Genomic DNA, 23584 nt, shown 5'->3' on the forward strand with positions numbered 1-23584 from the left:
ACCCCACACTATATATATACCCCAGCCTCAATAATATATCTATATTCACCCCACACTATGTATATACCCCAGCCATAATAATATATCTATATACACCCCACACTATGTATATACCCCAGCCCTAATAATATATGTTTATAAACCCAACACTATATATATATACCCCAGCCCTAATAATATATCTATATACACCCCACACTATTTATATACCGCAGCCCTAATAATATATCTATATATACACCCCTCAATATGTATATACCCTATCCCTAATAATATATCTATGGAAATCCCACTCCATGTATATACCCCAGCCCTAATAATATTTATATATATTACATACACCCCATATTATATACATATATATACATCTGCCCTAATAATATATCTATATACACCCACACTATGTATATATCCCAGCCCTAATAATATATCTATATACACCTCACACTTAGTGTTCCCTCTAGGCTGTTTTAAAGGGCAAAATGTGCCCTTCTCCTCTGGCAGAGCCCCTCTAAAACAGCCTGCCTCCGACTTCTCTGGTGTGACCGGGGAAGCCCGGCGCCGCTGTAGATAGCGATGCCCGGCGCTTCCCCGGCAGTGTAGAGCCTTTGGGGTAGCTGGGACTGCCCCTTTACAGTGATGCCGGCGGCCCACCCCTTTTCTTGATGGCGGAGGCCGGGCCCGCCACTTTTCATCACGTCCACGCCCCTTTTGTGACGTTGGCGGCCCAGGACAGCCCAAAACAGTGACGTCGGCGGGCCTGGTCCGCACCCCTTATGCTACCATCGTGCAGTGGCGCCCTGTCCGCCCTAGTTCATAGAAGGAATACTACACACTATATATACACCAGTATTCACACACACTTGGGTAGGATTAGGAAGTTGGTGGCTTCTTTTTTTTTTTTTATTGCATCAAAAGTTTTTTTAAACTTTACCCGCACAGTAAGCCACATATTCGGGAGACATGATTAGTGTACATTCATGTTCGTCCCTTACCCATGAAAAGTTATAGTCTACATTTCCAAACACATAGGCACACAAACACATACTGCGTTGCATGAATCATTAATTGCACCAGTGCTTGCTGGCAGGGTGACTTTTCACTATGGCGCCTATGTATTATGCCTTAAATTCTACAAAATTAGGTGGAAATTATGAATTTTACCTACTTTTGTACAAATTAAGTAGCGCTGCTATTCAATAGAAAGGCAATGCAGGAAATATCACTGATATCTCCTGCACAGATCTCAGTCCTGATCTGGCTTGCTATCCACATACAATAATATGAGGATATAATATAAGGAAGAGGGCCTTCAACAAATATACATTTTTGATAAATATCCATGTATGCCAGGAATATATTATCGCGCCTTATTACCTGTTGTGGGTCAGCTGCTCCGTTCGATCTTCCATATATCACAGAAGCCCAGAGAGGTAGCTGGCTTTGCTGTTGACGTCACAATTCAATTTACGGAGAAGGCCCAACTGAAAATAAGAAGATAGTGGCGTGATATGTTCATGACATACATGCATATTTATTATTACGGTTTATTTCTATCGTACCACACATAAACACAGTGCTGTACAGACAACACAATCATCCATATTAGTCCGTCCAGTCTAAAGTTTCTAACACACAAGATACCACACAAACACACACACACACTCACACACACAATTTTGAACAAAGGAGACAAAACACCTTCCTTACGAGAGAGACAGCTATTGACAGCCAATCAGCAGCTTATTACCATGCCAATTGCCTCTGATTGAGGGGGTTTCCATGGAAACCAAACTGAGCATGTCTATCTATGGGTAAAAGTCCTAGCACGGCACCCTCTAAAGTTTTTACAAAGGGAGGGGGGGGGTGGGCAGATTGCGCCCATCCCACCTTTGATGTCATTACATAATTATTTCAAGTGGTAAAACCCGTGATGTGTAGATAACACCCCCGTTCCCAGAACCCACAGACCCCATAACTGCGGTACATAGTTCACACAGGGCTCGCACCGTGGATGCACCGAGAAATGTCACATGTTGCTTCTGTAAAAAGCCGTTGAGCCGAGTGGGCGTAGCTTTGTCGCGATGGGCGTGGCTTATGAGTGATGCTGGAGATGATCCCGGTAGGCGTGGTTAGGCCTTGGGATGAAGCTGCTGGGGAATCGCTGACGGGGGAGAGTGTGTGCGTGAGTGTAGATGCTGACACTGCTGCTGTTCGGTGATAGATGCAGTGAGGAACTAATGCTGCTGTCATGATGTTGCAGCATGCAATGCATGCATTATGCGGAATGGCAGTGTGACAGGTTGGAGCAGTGTGGAGTGACAATGTAATGGGATAGTCTGGATGGAGTGACACGTGGCAGTAAGGTGGGTCAAGGCTGAGTGACAGTGTACTTTTTCTGAAATAATAGTGACTGACATTGCCTGCTATACAGTAAATGGCTTGTTAAGACGGTTAAGAAACATGACCGCTGCTCCTATACAATAGTAAGAAATGCACATAGGTTTAGATACACTGAGCAGGAAACAGACTAATATCTACAGAAGTGACAATAACACTAGATAAATGGCCTTAAACATTAGAACAGAATCCTTCTGGACAATAATTAGTCACATGCAAATAATGATCTAGAATGAGCAAAACAATAGCATAATAACAAAACTAGAGCTGTGATCCAGCCAAATGTCAGTCTCTGGGGAGTTGGCAGTAGGATAAATTGGGCCGTCAGCCCTCACACATAACTTTGGCAAAATAAATGTATAGGAACAAGTAACAGCTGAAGAAAACCGGATTAGGGACAAAAACCTCCACCCACGGTTTATGCCAAGCCATTGTTTGAAATAAATATTAAAGCGAAAAGCCATTCCCTCTTGTGGACTGAGAGCAAACTGGAGGATGTTATAGCGCCATTGTCCATCTTCATCGGATAAGTGACTCTGGGGGCGATTCTCTATCACAGAAATGCGGTAAAAACTCAGTTATCTGGGTTTTTACCGCATTTCTGTATGCTGTAATGTGAATCCGCAGTGGCAGCGCTGCGGAGGGAATCCCTGCAGAAGCCTATGGGTTTCTTACCGCAGCGCTGTTTGAGGGATCTGTCAGGGATCCCTCCCAGCACGCCCTGCGGCCAGCACATCACTCTGCGCATGCGCAGATGGACTCCCGGGTCACAGAACCGGAACTCCAGTGCCGGCACCGCATCGCAAGGGACAGCTCTTATTGCAAGAGCTGTCCCTTGTGTTACTAACAGCATTTGTTACAGCATATGCCGTTATTAATAATGCAATGCCTGGCGAAGGGGGGGCTGCGGATGTTACAACATCCCGCCCTCTGTGTGGCCGCAGATTGAATCTTCATGCGGGTCCGTGGAATCCCCACCAAAGAAACAGAGGCCGCCGGAGATTCCACACGCGCCATCACCAGCTGAATTTCACGGTGAATATGCGTAAGGTCATCCCTCAGCTCCTCCAGACTATTAGTAATTTGTTGCTCAAAATAACCCACAGCAGTAAGCACCTGCTGTAGTGGGGTTGTAAGTGGTGCAGGTAAAGTCTCACTAAAGGGCCCTGGGAGCTGCTGCACTGAATCAGGATTAAGGTACATAGAAGCAAAGCCATCCAATTTACCAGCTACAGTGGTAGAATTCACACATCATGACAAAGCTGGAGACTGGCCACAGAAATCCACAGGATACAGCCACCAAAACCCCTGCAGAGCACACTGGCCCTAAGCACTGGACACAGCAGAAGACAGGAGTGAGGACAGAGCTGCTGCAGCAGGAGCAGCAGCCATGCTCAGAGCAAACTCTGCCTCAGTATCCAGTCACAGATTTTACCAGCTGGTAAGTTTGGACTCTTGGTACCGAGGACCCCCAAATTCACACTGTGGGCGGGATGTATCAACGCTTACCGTGGCGTTGACATCCCGTTTTCGCGTTCATCACTTGTTCGCCTGATGTATTAATAAAGTTTTCGTTTTCTGTTGTTGAAAAAACTCCGCCGGGTTGAAGTATCGCGGAGTTTCCGTTGCGAAACATCCTCCCATTGGACAGCATTGTAGCTGAAGCGCTGTGTGATGTATTAACACTCGCAGCGCTCAGCTTCTCTTCCATATAATTCGCCTTATATTGCTGGCGAACTGCAGTTGTGACAGTTCAATTATTAAAGTATAATGTATTTTTACAGTGTGTTATTTACCTTATGGAAACAGGTTGTGCTGTGGGATGTATTTTACTTGTATGGGAGGCAAGATTGGTTCTTTTTTGGAAGGTGTGAGGCACAGATCATCAGGGCTAGGCAAGAGGCAGTGTGCCTCACACCTCACTGCCTCTTGCCTAGCCCTGATGATCTGTGCCTCACACCTTCCAAAAAAAAACCAATCTTGCCTCCCATACAAGTAAAATACATCCTACAGCACAACCTGTTTTCATAAGGTAAATAACACACTCTAAAAATACATTACTTTAATAATTGAACTGTTCGCCAGCACAGAAGCTGAGCGCTGCGAGCCGGGGAAACCCAGCCAGCAGCAGGACGCATCTGCGCATGCGCACTAAAAAAAAAAAAAAAAAAAAGATTTCGGGAGAGGTCCGCTTTAGCGCGGACCAAAGATATGCATAAAATCATCGTAAATAACGCGAAAATCATCGCAAAACAATCGCGAAAAAAGCGCGAAAAAACGGAGTCCACTTCACTACAGAAAAGTGAATATTGATACATCCCGCCCTGTGTGAGCAGAGGGGTATACTGCACTCTTGCAGATTTTTTCAGTCAAAAACCACCAGGCAAACTGGAGATAGAACAGGATATTTGCAGGAGCTCTGGCAGCAAGCTGCCTACACCATGCTGTGTCATGCCACGCCCCCCTAGATTAAAAGGGATTTTTGTAAGAACTTACCGTTCGAACCCCTTTCTCTGAGTCCAGTCCGGTGACACAGCTAACCTTGGGATGTAGAGGGGTCCGCCAGGAGCCAGGCACCTATGCTTCAAACTTTGGGAGCAGGCTCCTCCCTTCTGCATCCCATCATGCCTCAGTTCGACTTCAAAAGCACACTAGGATACATAACTCAGAACAATGCCTGAACATCTTTTATATATATATATATATATATATATATATATATGCATACAGTGGCGTAACTATATATTTTGCGCCCCCCCGCCAATTTTTTTCGGCGCGCCCCCCCCCCCCCCCAATTTTTTTCGGCGCGCCCCCACCCCTACCCCTACCCATACCCATACCTGTCTGCGCTGACTCCGCTGCGCTGCTGCCCGGCCGCATCTGCGTCACTGTCCCGTCACTCGCTCCCGGCGCCGGCTCCTGCTGATAATGAAAAGTGACTCTTAGAAAATGGCTGCCAAAACTGTCTGCAATACGGGGGCAGCCATTTTCTAAGTGTCACTTTTCATTATCAGCAGGAGCCGGCGCCGGGAGCGAGTGACGGGCAGTGACCGCAGATGCGGCCGGGCAGCAGCGCAGCGGGTAACTATAGCCCCGCAGCCCCCCAGGCGCCCATAGTTACTCTGCGCCTCCCCGCCATGGCGGGGGCTGCGGTGGCTTAGTTACGCAAGTGTATGCATATATCTTTTAAGGCAACATAACATTAACCATAACATGGAAAGATGTACACCATCTGGAACTCCCAAGTAACTGTCATGGTGTCCACCGCCCAAGCAGTAGGATCCCTTACCCGGGAGCAAAACGTCTGAACCTGACGGTTCGATCTCGTTGCCATAAGATCTATGTCTGGGAGACCCCAACGACTGACAATCTCCTGAAAAACTTCCCGATGCAGAGACCACTCTCCCTCCTGGAGGGATTCTCTGCTGAGATAATCCGCCTCCACATTTTTGACTCCCGGTATAAAAATGGCTGATAACGCTGGAACATTGATCTCCGCCCAGCTGAAAATCTTGGAGACTTCGGCCATCGCCATCCTGCTGCGAGTCCCGCCTTGATGGTTCAAATAGGCCACCGTCGTGGCATTGTCCGACTGAATTTTCAGTGGAGACCCTCTGAGAAACGTCTCCGCTTGCAGTAAGGCATTCAGTACTGCCCTCAGTTCTAGAATGTTTATGGGCAATTTTGTCTCCTCTACTGACAAAAGTCCCTGTAATCTTAAATGAAGGGTCACTGCCCCCCAGCCCTTCAGACTGGCGTCGGTCGTTATGACCAGCCAATCCCAAGACCTGAGAGATTTTCCCAGTTGTAAATTCTCCACATCCGTCCACCACAAGAGAGACCTCCTGGACTCCGTGGACAGGTAAAGAATCTCCATTTTCATCCTCTTGGCATCTCCTGACCAACAAGCCAGGATGTTCCACTGAAAAATTCTGGAGTGGAACCTGGCAAACTGCAAGGTTTCGAAGGTTGCCACCATCTTCCCTAGCAGTCTCACTCCCTGCCACACCGATGGTGCCGGAGCCTGGAGGATGTCCAAAACCATCAGCCGAATTTCCAGCGCTTTGGATTCTGGGAGAAACACCCTGTGAAGATGTGTGTCTATGATCACCCCCAAAAATTTCAGATTTTGCGTTGGTGTCAAGTGGGACTTGGGTAGATTTAAAATCCAACCCTGATCTCTCAAAAACTGTGTCGCCCTCTCCAGGTGGACCTTCAACTTCTCTGCCGATTCCGCCTTGAAAAGCAGATCGTCCAGGTAAGGGATAACAGTTATCCCCCCCAACCTGAGAGCTGCCGCCATAATGGACATCACTTTGGTGAATACTTTCGGAGCCGTGGCTAGTCCAAAGGGAAGTGCCTGGAACTGCCAATGCTTTTCTCCTATTGCAAACCTTAGCAAAGACTGGAATTCCCTGTGAATGGGAACATGGAGATAGGCATCTTGAATGTCTTTTGATGCTAAGAACTCCCCTGGTTCTATACTCAGCAGCACTGAGCGTAGAGATTCCATGCGAAAGTGATCCACCCAGAGATAAGCGTTCAAAGAATTTAAGTTTAGAATGGGCCTGAAAGACCCGTCTGGCTTGGGAACCAAAAAGAGTATCGAATAAAACCCTTTTCTTCTCTCCCCTAGGGGCACTGGAATAACTACCCCCTTCTCCTCTAGAGATATGGCTGCTGCCAAAAGAGAAGCTCTGAGAGAGGCTGTTCTTGGTAAGGGCGTTGGAAGGAATCTGTGAGGGGGCGGCCCCCTTAGTTTTATCCGATATCCTTCTGAAACAATGGAAAGCACCCACGGATCCTCCGTGGCTACCTTCCAACTGTCCTGAAACTGCAGGAGTCGACCCCCTACCCTGATTCCAGAACAGGGAGTCTCCGCCCCGTCATGCCGAGGGTTTGTCCTCCCCCTTGGCAACGTGCTTCTTATTAAAGGCGCCAAACCTGGACTTGGAAGCCCTACCTCTGCCGGCTTGAAATCTTCCCCGGCCTGACTGCCCTCTGCCAGACGCTCCGCCCCTAAAGGTGGGACGAAAGGACTGTTTGAACACTCCAAACTTCGACCCAGTAGACTTTGAAGTAGTAGGAAGAAAGGTGCTCTTACCACCCGTTGCCTGTTTGATTATCTCATCCAACTCTGAGCCAAACAACAACTCCCCTTTAAAGGGAATATTCTCTAAGGACTTCTTGGACTCACTATCTGCGTCCCAAGCTTTTAACCAGAGAGCCCTTCTGGCCGTGACAGACGTGACCGAGACTTTTGACGCCATCTTGGCGCCCTCCTCGCTGGCCTCACCAATGTACTCAGCGGCACACTTTAACTTTTCAACCATGGCCAAAGCTTCTGCATCAAGCTGCAAATGACTCTCCAATGACTCAGTCCACTTGATCATGGCCTTAGCCACCCAAGCTGAGGCAATGATGGGCCTCATAGTGAAACCCACTCCCTCAAAAATTGCCTTTAAACAGCCTTCTACCTTTTTGTCTACTGGATCTTTAAAGGCCGCGCCACCCTGCACTGGTAGTGCCGTGGCTTTTGACAATCTGGCCACGGAGGAATCCACCAACGGAACTTTCTCCCACACCTTAACATGATTCTCCGGCATGGGATACATGTTTGCATATTTTTTTGCCATTAATAGCCTCTTATCCGGGTCCTTGCCAGCCTCACCCAGCAGAGCCAACATGCCCTCATCGGATGGGAAAGAAACTGGTTCCTTTTTACTCCGCTTAAACACACACTGTGTAGAGGACTTTTCCTCTACAGGTAACCCCAATGCCTGTTTGACGGCCCAAATGAGGTCCTCAATACCAGAGGCTGAGAAATCTGCTTCCTCCCCCTGTGACCAAGTTAAATCCTCTTCCTCCACATCATCATCAGTATATACAGGAGGAACCACTGGGGACCCTTGCCGTAGCATAAATTCATCAGAAACCTTTGTGAATTGCTCCAAAAGGGAAGACATTTTATGCACCCCCTGAGCAGTATCCTGCATAGTCTGCAGCAACATGGGGTCTCCCTGTGAAAGGGAAAGAGATCCCTGAGATGAGGGAATAGAACCTGGTGATCCCACCAACGATCCCCTCTGCCTGTTTAAAGCCTCTGCCAAAGCTTTTACAGACTGTCCCAAAGCCACAGCCCAGGCCGGCTCAGCCTCCCTGGGACTTGTGGTGCGAGTACCACAGGGGACAGCTTCACAGGAAGGGCACAATTCCCCCTGGTCCAACTGTTCAACCGACATATTTACATTACATTTCTTGCAATGATAAAACATCTCAAGCGCTCCCTCCCCAGCAACAGAACTGCACTCGTCCGCCATGTTAATAAAAGTATTAAACACTGCACAACGTTCAGGCAAAGTCACAGAGCAATGCACCCAGTGTACTTATCTGTGTTCCTGTTGCTATCGATATAGTGGAGGAAGCGTTCTCCAGAGAGACTTCTGAGCAGGCTCTCTCTTTCTCAGCTCCGCAGCAAGCACAGAGTAATGGCGCCAGAAACGAGTGGAAGAGTCCAAATCTTCCTATCAGTGAGGGAAGTCGCGCTTTTGGCGCCAAATCCCCTTCAGGCGCACCCACCCTGTCTCTCTCTCATCTCCAGTGACTCCCCCTCTAGGGATCACTTGGAGTTGCCCAGAAACGCTGGGCGTCCTGTAAGGAGCCTCAACTCCCCTGGGGGATTTCAGCTCCCAAACCAGTAAAGATGGCGTCTGCCATCGCTGGAGGACCCTTCCCCAAGATCCCCTTCTAGCAAGGCGCTGGATGGGGTCCCCCGTGGCCCAGGACCAGTCTCCGTCTGAGCGGAGCTCAGCGCTGTGCAGAGCGCACATTCTCCCTGAATGTACCTCTCTGCACGCAGGACACTGACAGGACGCGCTTCTGTCTGTGTCCTGCTGCGCTCTCAGCATGTAATGACTTCCACAGAAGTCTCATGCTGGCAAAACCTGCACTATAAGTTAAGAAAATAATAAAACCTAACTAAAAACCAAAGAATAAAAGTGTGGCTGCACGCAGCCACTCAGCATTGCACCCACTCCTGTGGGCACCTAAACGAAACTGAGGCATGATGGGATGCAGAAGGGAGGAGCCTGCTCCCAAAGTTTGAAGCATAGGTGCCTGGCTCCTGGCGGACCCCTCTACATCCCAAGGTTAGCTGTGTCACCGGACTGGACGAAAGAGAAAGGTAATTTAATCGCTCATTCTGTTATACGTATTGACAGAACTGTGGCAAATAGTTTGGGCTATTTCTTTGGTCTGCTAAAAGTTTATACTGTCTCTGGCATTGTCCCTCTCTGGAACTGTGGGGTGTGTGGCTAGTAATGCAGGACTACTGACCTGTAGCATACACTGGCATTGGATCCAACTGATAATTGTGGGCTGGCAAGATGTCCTCTGTATCTGTAGCCACTGCACTCTACACATGACTGGATAAGTTCTTTGGCCACCCACGAGTTCCTGTCCTGGGATATGCCCTCCGGTCAACGGGAATGGGGTAAATAACACACAGGCACCACATAGTTTCTCTGCCACAGCCACCAACTGCCACCAACTGCCGTTCTGTCCAGTTGAAATCCTTGAGCAGCAGAGTACTCAGTGCATCTGTAATGTCCACCGCCGCCGAGGGGCCCAGTGCAAATAGTCCCTGAACGTCAATGACAACAGTGAAATTATGGCCTATTATATACCACAGTCCTAATAATATATGTATATACTCCCCACACTATATATATATAACCCAGCCCTAATAATATATCTATGTAAATCCCACTCAATGCATATACCCCAGCCCTAATAATATAGCTATATACACCCCACACTATATATATATATACATATATATATACCCCAGCCCTAATAATATATCTATATACACCCCACACTATATATATATATATATATATATATATATATATATATACCCCAACCCTTATAATATATCTATATTAACACCCCACACTATATATATACCCCAGCCCTAATAATATATCTATATATACCACACACTATATATATATATATATATATATATATATATATATATACCCCAGCCCTGATAATATATCTATAGACACCCCACACTATGTATATACCCCAGCCCTAATAATATATCTATCTAAACCCAACACCATGTACATACATATTTATATATATATATATATATATATATATATATATACATACCCCAGCCCTAATAATATATCTATAGACACCCCACACTATATATATATACCCCAGCCCTAATTATATATCTATATACACCCCACACTATCTATCTATCTATATATATCCCAGCCCTAATAATATATCTATATAAACTCCACACTATATATATACCCCAGTCCTAATAATATATCTATATATATACCCCACACTATGCATATACCTCAGCCCTAATAATATATCTATATACACACCCACACTATGTATATACCGCAGCCCTAATAATATATCTATGTAAATCCCAGTCCATGTATATACCCCAGCCTTAATAATATTTATATATATATATTTAACCCCTTCCCGACGCAGCCTGTTTTTGCCTTCCTGACAGAGGCCTTTTTTTCAAATCTGACATGTATCACTTAAGTGGGGATAACTTTTTTTTGCTTTTACTTATCCCAGTGATTTTGAGAATGTTTTCCCGTGACACATTGTACTTTAAATTAGTGGTAAATTTTGGTCGATACAGGTTTTTTTTTTTTGTGAAAAATACCAAAATGTCGTAAAAAAATTGAACATTTTGCTATTTGCAAAATGTTAAATTTTCTGCTTGTGAGACAAATAATCATACCACTCAAAATAGTTAATAACTAACATAAACCATATCTAAACTTTATTATTACATAATTATTTCAACCTCCTTTAATTTTTTTGGACACTAGGGGGCAGCAGAGTCTAAATTTTACACATCACACAGTTTAACGCTGCTTTTGGCTGTTCACGTTTGAACAGCCAATCGCAGCGATCGCCCATGACGGGGGGCATCGCTGCCCCCCCTGGGCAATGAGGGAGGATGTCTGCTGTCAGGGACAGCAGACATCGTCCCTCTGTCACCGCGTCTGTAGACGCGGTGACAATTCAAAGGCATGACGTACATTTATGCCATGTGTCGGGAAGTACATCCCGGCCATGACGTAAATGTACGTCAAATGTCGGGAAGGGGATATATATATATATACAGGATGCAGTGTGGCGGCACTCAGAATAATCAGACAGAGACAACGATGTCACCAACGTTTCTGAGCTGTTGCAGCTCTTTTATCAAGGTGCAGAAAACTCTTCTGCACCTTGATAAAAGAGCTGCAACAGCTCAGAAACGTTGGTGACATCGTTGTCTCTGTCTGATTATTCTGAGTGCCACCACACCGCATCCTGTACATACATCCAGGCAGTGGCACTGTCTGTATTCCGGAGGGCAACGGGTGATTCATTATTTATATCAAGTCGACACTGGAGTGCCGCGTCTACACATCCCTATATATATATATATATATATATATATATATATATATATATACATATATATATACACCCCAGATATATATGTATACATCTGCCCTAATAATATATCTATATACACCCCACACTATGTATATACCCCAGCCCTAATAATATATACATGTAAATACCACTCCATGTATATACCCCAGCCCGAATAATATATCTATATACACTCAAACAATGTATATACCCCAGCCCTAATAATATATCTAGGTACTTATGTAGTATCTGGGCGTCCGATTTAGAAATCGGATCGCATCGCATGCGACCAAATCGTATGCGATGGTCAAGATTTTTCCATAGGATTCAATGTTAAAATGGTCTGAGTCCATTTTAACATAGAATTCAATGGGAAAAAGGGGTCCTTTTCCTTTCCCCACTATCCAAGTGGGCATGGAGTTGGATATAAACCTGTGGCGAGCGTAGCGAGCCACCGAGCCCGAAGCGTGGCGAGCGTAGCGAGCCCCGCGAGGAGACACAGAATACTTTTTAAGAAATATGCGTTCGCTCGCCACGCTTCGGGCTCGGTGGCTCGCTGCGCTCGCCACGCTATATAAAATCAACTCTATGCCCACTTGGATAGTGGGGAAATGAACAGGACCTTCTTAACATTGAATCCTATGCAAAATCGCATCGAATCGCATCGCATCTGATTGTATGCCTTAAGGTAAGGCATACAATCACAAAATCGGACGCCCAGATACTACATAAGTACCTATATCTATATACACCCTACATTATGTATATAATGTAGGGTGTATAATAATATAATATATCTATATACACCCCACACTTAGTGTTCCCGCTAGGCAGTTTTAGCTGTGCGTTGCGCCCTGCCCGATTTTTAAAGGGCAAAATGCGCCCTGCCCCTCTGGGAGCGCCCCGCTAAAACAGCCTGCCTCCGACCCCTCTGGTGTGACCAGGGAAGCCCGGCGCCGCTGTAGATAGCGATGCCCGGCGCTTCCCTGGCAGTGTACAGCCTTCGGGGTGGCAAGGCCCGCCACCTTCAGTGATGCAGACGGCCGGGCCCGCCCCTTTTCTTAACGGCGGCGACCGGGCCCGCCCCTTTTCGGCAAGGCGTGGCCATGCCCATTTTGTTACGTTGGCGGCCCGGGACCGCCCAAAACCGTGACGTGGCGGGCTTGGTCCGCACCCATTACGCAGCCCCCATGCAGCGGCGCCCTGTCCACCCTAGTTCCTATAAGGAACACTACACACTATGGATACCCAGCTCTAATAATATATCTATATACACCCCACACTATATATATACCTCAGCTCTAATAATATATCTATATTAACACCCAACACTATATATATATACCCCAGCCCTAATAATATATATATATATATACCCCAGCCCTAATAATATATCTATATACACCCCACACTATGTATATACCCCAGCCCCAATAATATATATATATATATACACACCCTACATTATGTATATAATGTAGGGTGTATAATAATATAATATATCTATATACACCCCACACTTAGTGTTCCCGCTAGGCAGTTTTTTTAGAGCGCAAAATGCGCCCTGCCCCTCTGGCAGCGCCCCGCTAAAACAGCCTGCCTCCAACCCCTCTGGTGTGACCGGGGATGCCCGGCGCCGCCGTAGATAGCGATGCCCCTTTTCTTATAGGCGGTGACCAGACCTGCCCCTTTTCGTCACGTGCGGCCACGCCCCTTCTGTTACATTGGCGGCCCAGGACCGCCCAAAACAGTGACGTTGGCGGGCTCGGTCCGCACCCATTACGCTGCCCCCCATGCAGCGGCGCCCTGTCCACCGTAGTTCCTATTAGGAACACTACACACTATGTATACCTAGCACTAATAATATATCTATATACACCCCACTCTATATATATATATATATACCTCAGCCCTAATAATATATCTATACTAACATCCAACACTATATATAAACACCAGCCCTAATAATATATCTATATAAACCCAACACTATATATATGCTCAAGCCCTAATAATACACCCCACACTATGTATATACCACAGCCCTATTAATATATCTATATAGACCCCACACTATATATATACTGTATACCCCAGCCCTAATAATATATCTACAGTATATACAACCCACACTATGGCAGGTATTCAATGTGGAGAATCGCGGGCAGCAGCGAATCCTGTGTAGGATTCGCTGCACTTTCGCCGCAATTCTCCCTGTAGGGCGATTCGCCGGGCAGCCGCCCGTCCACCCTATTCAACGCGTCAGGGGCTCTCCACCCCTGACGGCGAAAATTCCCCCCTGCAGCGAATACCGCTCCCGGCACTCTCACCTGCTTCTGCGGCAATACTGCCACTGCAGGGGATGGAGCGGAGTCACGGCGGGGGAGCCCGCTGATGCCGCCAGGTGCCCCCGCACAGCCTCAGGTGTCAGGGACGGGTCCAGCAGCAGCAATAGCAGACCTCCGTCTCCAGCAGTCCCAGTGTGCGGACATCTGCTATCACCGCGCTGGGACTGCTGGAGCCGGAGGTCTGCTAGTGCTGCTGCTGCTGGAGCCGTCTCTCCCTTCTGTCAGTGTCCCACCTGTTGGGGTCGGGGAGTAGAGCGGGCTGCGTGTCGGATACCGGCTGAGAGGTGCCCGGGCTGCTGGGCGGCAGCTTCCTCCAGGTCAGGTGCGCCCCCCTCCTTTCCCCTCCGCAGAGGTTCGCAAAACACTGAACGGGCGGGGGGGGGAGGGGGCGCCGTTGATCTGACAGGTACCCCCTGTCCGCTGGTGGGTGGCATCCAGCAGGGTCTGGCAGGAGGTCACTGCGGTGTATGTGAGATCAGCGGCGGGGTCCCTGTAGTGGATGTGAAATACTAGTTCCCATCCACTGCAAGGACCCCGCCCCTGATATCACATACACTGCAGGGACCTCCTGCACGCCAGCACTACCTGACATGACCCTGCGCTGCCAGACCCCACTGCATGCCACCCACCAGCGGGCAGGGGGTCCCTGCAACCCTTATTTGAGATCAGCGGGGCCCCCCTGCAATATGTAACTGAATCAGCCGCACAGCATATGTAACCAGCAATATAATTAAAAATATATTTGTGTTACTTGTCCAGTTAAAAAAATAGAAAGACTCATAAAAAAATTTAATAACTGATTTTTTTACACCCCCCCCCCCCCCCCAAAAAAAAAAAAAACCATCATTTTAAAGGATCACATTCCAGTTCACCTAAAAAAGATGACGAATGTGAAATGGAGAATCATGGCATAAATCAATGGAGAAAGTAGTTCTCCATTTCAGCATTGAATACACTGTCGGCGAATTCCACTAAAAACCCCATTGAAAATCACAGGCGAATTGTGGAGAATCATTTACGGCGAATCGGCAGACATTCGCTGTTCATTTGTGGCGAATTGCCTCCATTGAATATGGCGAATTGTTTTTTCTAACAGAAAATTCGCCGTTAACCCAGCGAATTGCCAGATTCACTGAAAAAAAAACGGCGAATCTGAGGCATTGAATACTGGCCTATGTATGTGCCCCAGCCCTGATAATATATCTATATATAAACCCCACACTATATATATATATATATATATATATTTGCCCCAGCCCTAATAATATATCTACAGTATATAAACCCAACACTATATATATAACCCAGCCCTAATAATATATCTATGTACACCCCACACTATATATATACCGCAGCCCTAAAAATATATCTATATAACCCCACACTATGTATATACCAGAGGCGTAGCTACCGTAAGGCAGCCACCGCGGCTGCTTGGGGGAGCAAGCGCCCCCGGTGCCCAGGCACTCTGGTCAGACCCCCCCTTACCCCTCCGCATGCCGCCGCCACCGCATTCAGTCCGGCACCGCAGATAGCCTCTGGGCTCCGTCTCCTGCAGTAATGAAAATGACACGACAAAATGGCTGCCCCCTAATAGCAGACAGTTTTTAAGGATGCTAGAGGAGGCCGCCGCCTCCTCTAACATCCCTAAAAAAACTGTCTGCTGTACGGGGGCAGCCATTTTGTCGTGTCATTTTTCATTACTGCAGGAGACGGAGCCCGGAGGCTATCTGCGGTGCCGGACTGAATGCGGGGCCGGCGGCGGCGGCATGCGGAGGGGTAAGGTAATTTTTTGGCGGGGGGGCACCACAATATTAGTTACGCTTCTGGTATATACCATAGCCCTAATAATATATCTATATATACACCCCACACTATGTATATACCCCAGCCCTGATATCTATATGAACCCAACACTTTATATATACCCTAGCCCTAATACTATATTTATATAAAGCCCACACTATGTATATACCGCAGCCCTAAAAATATATCTATATATATATTTAGATACAGAAGTACCAACACACTCGCCATTCCTAGGAATGGGGTGCAAACAGCACCCACATCCCAGGGTGGGGTGCGGTGGCCTGTGACCACACACTCTAGTAAATACAAACACAGGGGGCCCAGCACTCACTACAACAAACTAACTCACCTTAACATTCAAATAATCAATAAATAAATAATGGGGTTTTAGTTCATGAATTGATCAATGCATTTAAGCTTGCAGCCCATCGCCAAGGGACCCCATTTCACTGCAAGTCCTACACTACCAACTGTTTTTCTTGAGAACCTGGCACCTGCTTACACATCATAGCTAAAATGAACATGTGTTTTTTTTCTGGGTTAATGCTCAACTGCCAAGTAACATGGCTTTTATAAGGTGAGACAATCCCAAACACAGCACCTGAATTAGAATTAAAGGGGCAGCTGTCACAGGTTTCAGGTAAATGAGCTTATCAAGGGTGCATGAGAAAGCTATGATCACAGTAACAGAGGTTAATTAAAAATCAACCCAAATATATAGATACAGAAGTACCAACACACTCGCCATTCCTAGGAATGGGGTGCAAACCGCACCCACATCCCAGGGTGGGGTGCGGTGGCCTGTGACCACACACTCTAGTAAATACAAACACAGGGGGCCCAGCACTCACTACAACAAACTAACTCACCTTAACATTCAAATAATCAATAAATAAATAATGGGGTTTTAGTTCATGAATTGATCAATGCATTTAAGCTTGCAGCCCATCGCCAAGGGACCCCATTTCACTGCAAGTCCTACACTAGCAACTGTTTTTCTTGAGAACCTGGCACCTGCTTACACATCATAGCTAAAATGAACATGTGTTTTTTTTCTGGGTTAATGCTCAACTGCCAAGTAACATGGCTTTTATAAGGTGAGACAATCCCAAACACAGCACCTGAATTAGAATTAAAGGGGCAGCTGTCACAGGTTTCAGGTAAATGAGCTTATCTAGGGTGCATGAGAAAGCTATGATCACAGTAACAGAGGTTAATTAAAAATCAACCCAAATATATAGATACAGAAGTACCAACACACTCGCCATTCCTAGGAATGGGGTGCAAACCGCACCCACATCCCAGGGTGGGGTGCGGTGGCCTGTGACCACACACTCTAGTAAATACAAACACAGGGGGCCCAGCACTCACTACAACAAACTAACTCACCTTAACATTCAAATAATCAATAAATAAATAATGGGGTTTTAGTTCATGAATTGATCAATGCATTTAAGCTTGCAGCCCATCGCCAAGGGACCCCATTTCACTGCAAGTCCTACACTAGCAACTGATTTTCTTGAGAACCTGGCACCTGCTTACACATCATAGCTAAAATGAACATGTGTTTTTTTTCTGGGTTAATGCTCAACTGCCAAGTAACATGGCTTTTATAAGGTGAGACAATCCCAAACACAGCACCTGAATTAGAATTAAAGGGGCAGCTGTCACAGGTTTCAGGTAAATGAGTATATATACTCCACAATATGTATATACCCCAGCCCTAATATATATATATATATATATATATATATATATATGTAAATACCACTCTATGTATATACCCAGCCCTAATAATATATCTATATACACCCCACACTGTTACACTGTTCTTGATAAAAGTGCACAGCACTGAAACGTTGAACACATACAGTGTGTGTCGACTCTTTATTTCGTCCTTGGAGTGCCCCCGTGGGAGTGAGCTATGGATACCTGACTTCAGGTTATTTCTGGAAGGAACCAGGCAAGATAAAGCACCAAGCACTTTGGAGTGCCGGCCTTATGCCCGTTACACCCCGCACTATGTATATACCATAGCCTTAAAAATATATCTATATATACACCCCACACTATGTATATACCCCAGCCCTGATAATATATCTATATAAACCCCACACTGAATATATACCCCAGCCCTAATAATATATCTATATAAACCCAACACTATATATATATATATATATATATATATATATATATATATATATATATATATACAGAAACAATACCACTGCGCACAACTTCAGAATGAGTGTGTATGCTTCCCACGTAGTGTGCAGCTATTCTCCAGGACTCAACCAGGGTCCAATGAAGGTAAGTATGCAAAAGAATGGAGAAACGCACAATGAGCAAGGTAAAATACAGTTCCTTTACTGACAATATATGCTCACATACATGTGGGTTAGGATATAACAGCTTGCCAAGCTTGTGGTGTGATGTCGGAACGGACCAGTTCGCAGGACACGGGCGCAGGGGATACTCGGTCTCAGACAGCCTCTCACGCTGGAATATGCCGGTCTCCACGCTCCGTCTCAATCTCCGTCCAAACACACAGGATGACGTTCTAGCGTCCACCGCATAGGCCACGCCCAACGCGTTTCACCCCCTGACGAAGACTTCGGTTAAAACGCGTTGGGCGTGGCCTATGCGGTGGACGCTAAAACGTCATCCTGTGTGTTTGGTCGGAGACGGAGATTGAGACGGAGCGTGGAGACCGGCATATTCCAGCGTGAGAGGCTGTCTGAGACCGAGTATCCCTTGCGCCCGTGTCCTGTGAACTGGTCCGTTCCGACATCACACCACAAGCTTGGCAAGCTGTTATATCCTAACCCACATGTATGTGAGCATATATTGTCAGTAAAGGAACTGTATTTTACCTTGCTCATTGTGCGCTTCTCCATTCTTTTGCATATATATATATATATATATATATATATATATATATATATATATACCCCAGCCCTAATAATATATCTATATAAACCCAACACTATGGGCGGTATTCAATGAGAATACCTGCGAGGTGCAGCGAATCCTTTTTAGGATTCGCTGCACATTCGCCACGTTCCGGAGCCGGCGGGCTCCGGTATTCAACGTGTCGGGGCTCGCTGCCCTTGACTGGCGAATATGAGCTCCTGCGGCGTATGCCGCAGGGAGCCTGAGGACGGTGGCAGGCAGAGAGATGGAAGTCTCTCTGCCTGCCCCAGAACGTTTGTGGGGGTTAGGTGGGCTCCCCGGGTGCCAGGCAGCACAGGCTGCCCCCCGGGGGTGCCAGCAGTTGACCTATATTCACTATACCCGATCGTAACGATCGGGTGCAGTGAATATATGAATATGTAATGAGCGGCTCGGCTCCAGCGCCCCCTGCTGGCTGCTGTGTAAAAAAAAAAAATATATATATATTTTTTTTTTAAATTAAATATATATTCATGTGCTTACAGCACATGAATAAAAGTAGCATGCCCCTCCTCAGAATAAAATTCCTGATTTTTTGACACCAAATGTAAAAAACAAAACACTTTATTTTAAAAGTTCACATTCCACTTCTCCATAAAAAGATAGCGATTGCTACTCGGTGAATCATGGCGAAAAAAACCTTCAAATGTATTCGCCATGTGGTCATTGAATAGGGTGATTCACCGTTTTAGTCAAAAATTCGCCAAACAGCACAAATTCGCCATAAAAACATGGCGAATCAGGCTCATTGAATACCGCCCTATGTATATACCCCAGCCCTAATAATATATCTATATAAATCCCACACTATGTATATACCGCAGCCCTAATAATATATCTATATATACACTCCACAATATGTATATACCCCAGCACTAATTATATATCTATGTAAATACCACTCCATGTATATACCCCAGCTCTAATAATATATCTATATACACCCACACTATATATATACCCCAGCCCTAATAATATATCTATATACACCCTACATTATGTATATAATGTAGGGTGTATAATAATATTATATATCTATATACACCCCACACTTAGTGTTCCCGCTAGGCAGTTTTAGCGGTACGCTGCGCCCTGCCTGATTTTTAGAGCGTAAAATGCGCCCTGCCCCTCTGGCAGCGCCCCACTAAAACAGCCTGCCTCCAACCCCTCTGGTGTGACCGGGGAAGCCCGGCGCCGCTGTAGATAGCGATGCCCGGCGCTTCCCCGGCAGTGTAGAGCCTTCAAGGTGGCAGGGGCCGCCACCTTCAGTGACGCAAGTGTCCGGGCCACGCCCCTTTTCTTAATAGCGGTGACCAGGCCCACCCCTTTTTTTCCCGTGCGGCCACGCCCCTTTTGTTACGTTGGCAGCCCAGGACCGCCCAAAACTGTGACATCGGCGGGCTCGGTCCGCACCCATTACGCTGCCCCCGTGCAGCGGTGCCCTGTCCACCCTATTTCCTATTAGTAACACTACACACTATGTATACCCAGCTCTAATAATAAATCTATATACACCCCACACTATATATATACCTCATGTATACACCTCACACTATCTATATACCCCAGCCCTGATAATATAGCTATATACACCCACACTATGTATATACCCCAGCCCTAATAATATATCTATATAAACCCAACACTATGTATATACCGCAGCCCTAATAATATATCTATATACTCACTCCACAATATGTATATACCCCAGCCCTAATAATATATCTATATAAACCAAACACTATAAATATATATATATATATATATATATACCTCAGCCCTAATAATATATCTATATACACCCCACACTATATATATATATACACCCCAGCCCTAATAATATATCTATATAAACCCCACACTATGTATATACCTCAGCCCGCAGTACTTGCTGTTGCCTCTTGAGAAAGGGGTACTAACCCCGAAACGAGCCGTTGAGGCTATGCAATAAATCTTTTTCAACTTTCTACAAACTGCTGCAGTGACGTGTTGTTCCTGGTGACCTTGTGGATATCTGGGAACCTTGCTTTCTATTTATATATATATATATATATATATATATATAGAACTCCAGAAGGGCCGTCACTCTGGGCTTAAGTGAGCTGCAGACAGTACAGTAGCTTGCCCCGGTGCCAACTTGCAGAGGGCAGCAGCGTAGCACTGCCCACAGAATATAGAGAAGAAATAACTGGGCACTCGAGGACTCACAGATGCAGGTAAAACAAGACCAATTTAATCCATAGTAGGTCTTACAGGCGTCATCAACGTTTCGGGGGCCGTACCCCCGTCGTCAGGACCAAGTGCAGACAGTGTGAAGTACAAAGTAAAGTGCAAGTGCATCGATATTTATGGAACATGTTAACGAATCAGCGCTAACTTACCTCCTCCCTGTAGCCATCCACCACGCACATCCACGGGCCGGTTTCCGGGATTCTGCGCTCAGCAGTGACGTCACCACGTCCGGCGGCGTCCAGCTGGGCGCACATCGTCACGGCCGTCATCCCGCGGTGACGTGGGTAGGCTATGGAAGAGATCGCAGCCCACATTAGAAAAACAGTTATAATAAGTGCAACAAAAGTTATATCATACAATACAGCATCCATGAATGAACAACAAACTTAAGAGGATGCTGGTGAGCAAAACTGAAAACAACGAGTGAATAAAAGTATTATAACTTGTCAGGTGACATCTAGTGCAAAAAAAGAGAAGACATATAAAATATGAACAGACATTTAAAAAGATTTATACACAAAGGTATATAAGCATACGGCCCCGTTTGTTAGAGCCGAGCTGGACAAAGAAAAACATGATATGTTTGCTGAGTGGGGTGCGAACCCTTTGGTGTGAGTGACAGTTATCTATTCAGTGTGAAACTGTCACTGGCAGCTATACAATTAATGCAGGTATGTGCTAATTTTATAAGACCCTGTCTATGGACAGTGGATAAAATATTGGAAACATATTGAGTTCCAAATAAGAACTCTGTGAAAGGCAGAACTGGCCCAATATGGGGTGATGCCGCCAGCATCACAGTTTGCACCAGGCTACAAAGGCCAAAGAATATGGCAGCAAAATGCTAGCATCTGCTATGTTGTCCTAGTGTATTACTAGGCCGCTAATCTCCCATCTTCCCTAATGATATATCTATATACACACCACAGTATGTATATACCCCAGCCCTAATAATATATCTATGTAAGTACCACTCCATGTATATACCCCAGCCCTAATAATATATCTATATACACCCCACACTATATATATACCCCAGCCCTAATAATATATCTATATACAACCCACACTATGTAAATGCCCCAGCCCTAAAAATATATCTATATAAACCCCACACTATGTATATACCCCAGCCCTAATAATATATCTATATAAACCCCACACTATGTATATAACACTAGGTGGTTCATCGCGCCCTACGGGCGCTCTTCACACCGGCGTAAGGGGCTACGCCCCTTAATTTGTGAACATTTGTATTGTGAGAAATATGGTTAGAATTGTATGAAAGATGCCCTGTATTGCAGCTTCTGGCAGTGGGTGAGGGTCCAGCGTGGCAGCACAGGAGTACCGGACGGTGGCCCTGAGTCAGTGTCTCCTCCTACTGGGTGGGAGTTAGGGTGCATGAGAGCAGGAGGCTGGGCTATGAGGCATGATAGGGGCATGTGGGCAAAACAGCGTCAGCGACTCCCCAGTGGTGGAAGTTACGGTTCAGGAGAGCAGGAAGCTGGGTAGTGATAAGGGTGTGTGGGCATACGGGGGACTAAAGAGGGTGGTAGACACTGTGCAGCTTCTGCCAGTGGGTGAGGGTCCAGCGTGGCAGCACAGAAGTACAGGACGGTGGCCCTGAGTCAGTGTCTCCTCCGACTGGGTGGGAGTTAGGGTGCATGAGAGCAGGAGGCTGGGATATGAGGCATGATAGGGGCATGTGGGCAAAACAGCGTCAGCGACTCCCCAGTGGTGGAAGTTACGGTTCAGGAGAGCAGGAAGCTGGGTAGTGATAGGGGTGTGTGGGCATACGGGGGACTAAAGAGGGTGGTGGACACTGTGCAGCTTCTGCCAGTGGGTGAGGGTCCAGCGTGGCAGCACAGAAGTACAGGAGTCAGTGTCTCCTCCGACTGGGTGGGAGTTAGGGTGCATGAGAGCAGGAGGCTGGGCGGTAAAGCATGATAGGGGAATGTGGGCAACACAGGGTGAGCGGGTCTCCACTGGCGGAAGTTATGGGGCAGGAGAACAGGAGGCAGGGCAGTGATAGAGGTGTGTGGGCATGAGCGGTAATAAAGGTTTTTGGCTGTTGCGGAGTAGGGATAGGCATTGGTGCAGACCCCATCGATGGTTGGCATTGATGGCGATTTTGCACAATGCCATCGATAGTAGTAACATATTACTTGGATAACCATCGATTGTTGTAGCTATCGATGGTCATCCATTATATCTGACTGAATAGGCTGTGGGTCAATCAGAACTTGGTGGCCTAAAAAAATTTGAAACTTGATCGGTTCTCCTTTGCCATCGTTGTAGGGAAACCATCTTGTCGTCCCACATTGATGGCAAAAGTATTCAACATCGGCCATAAACCATCG

The 23584-nt window shown here is 46.3% G+C and overlaps 1 long non-coding RNA gene across 7 annotated transcripts in view; it reads right to left on the minus strand.

The window, feature by feature from the left end:
- The window catches only part of LOC146042592 (uncharacterized), a 750533-nt gene that overhangs the window by 27571 nt on the left and 699378 nt on the right, over positions 1-23584 (minus strand). For 6 of the 7 annotated variants that reach the window (XR_014463935.1, XR_014463934.1, XR_014463936.1 and 3 more), the window contains exon 7: positions 1378-1484. The exons of the other annotated variant lie outside the window; for it this stretch is intronic. This is a non-coding gene — a long non-coding RNA (uncharacterized LOC146042592). The remainder of the gene's footprint in view (positions 1-1377; positions 1485-23584) is intronic. 7 annotated transcript variants of the gene reach the window in all.

This window comes from Crinia signifera, chromosome 19 (genome assembly GCF_055691185.1).
Source record: "Crinia signifera chromosome 19, ASM5569118v1, whole genome shotgun sequence".
Taxonomy (NCBI): domain Eukaryota; kingdom Metazoa; phylum Chordata; class Amphibia; order Anura; family Myobatrachidae; genus Crinia; species Crinia signifera.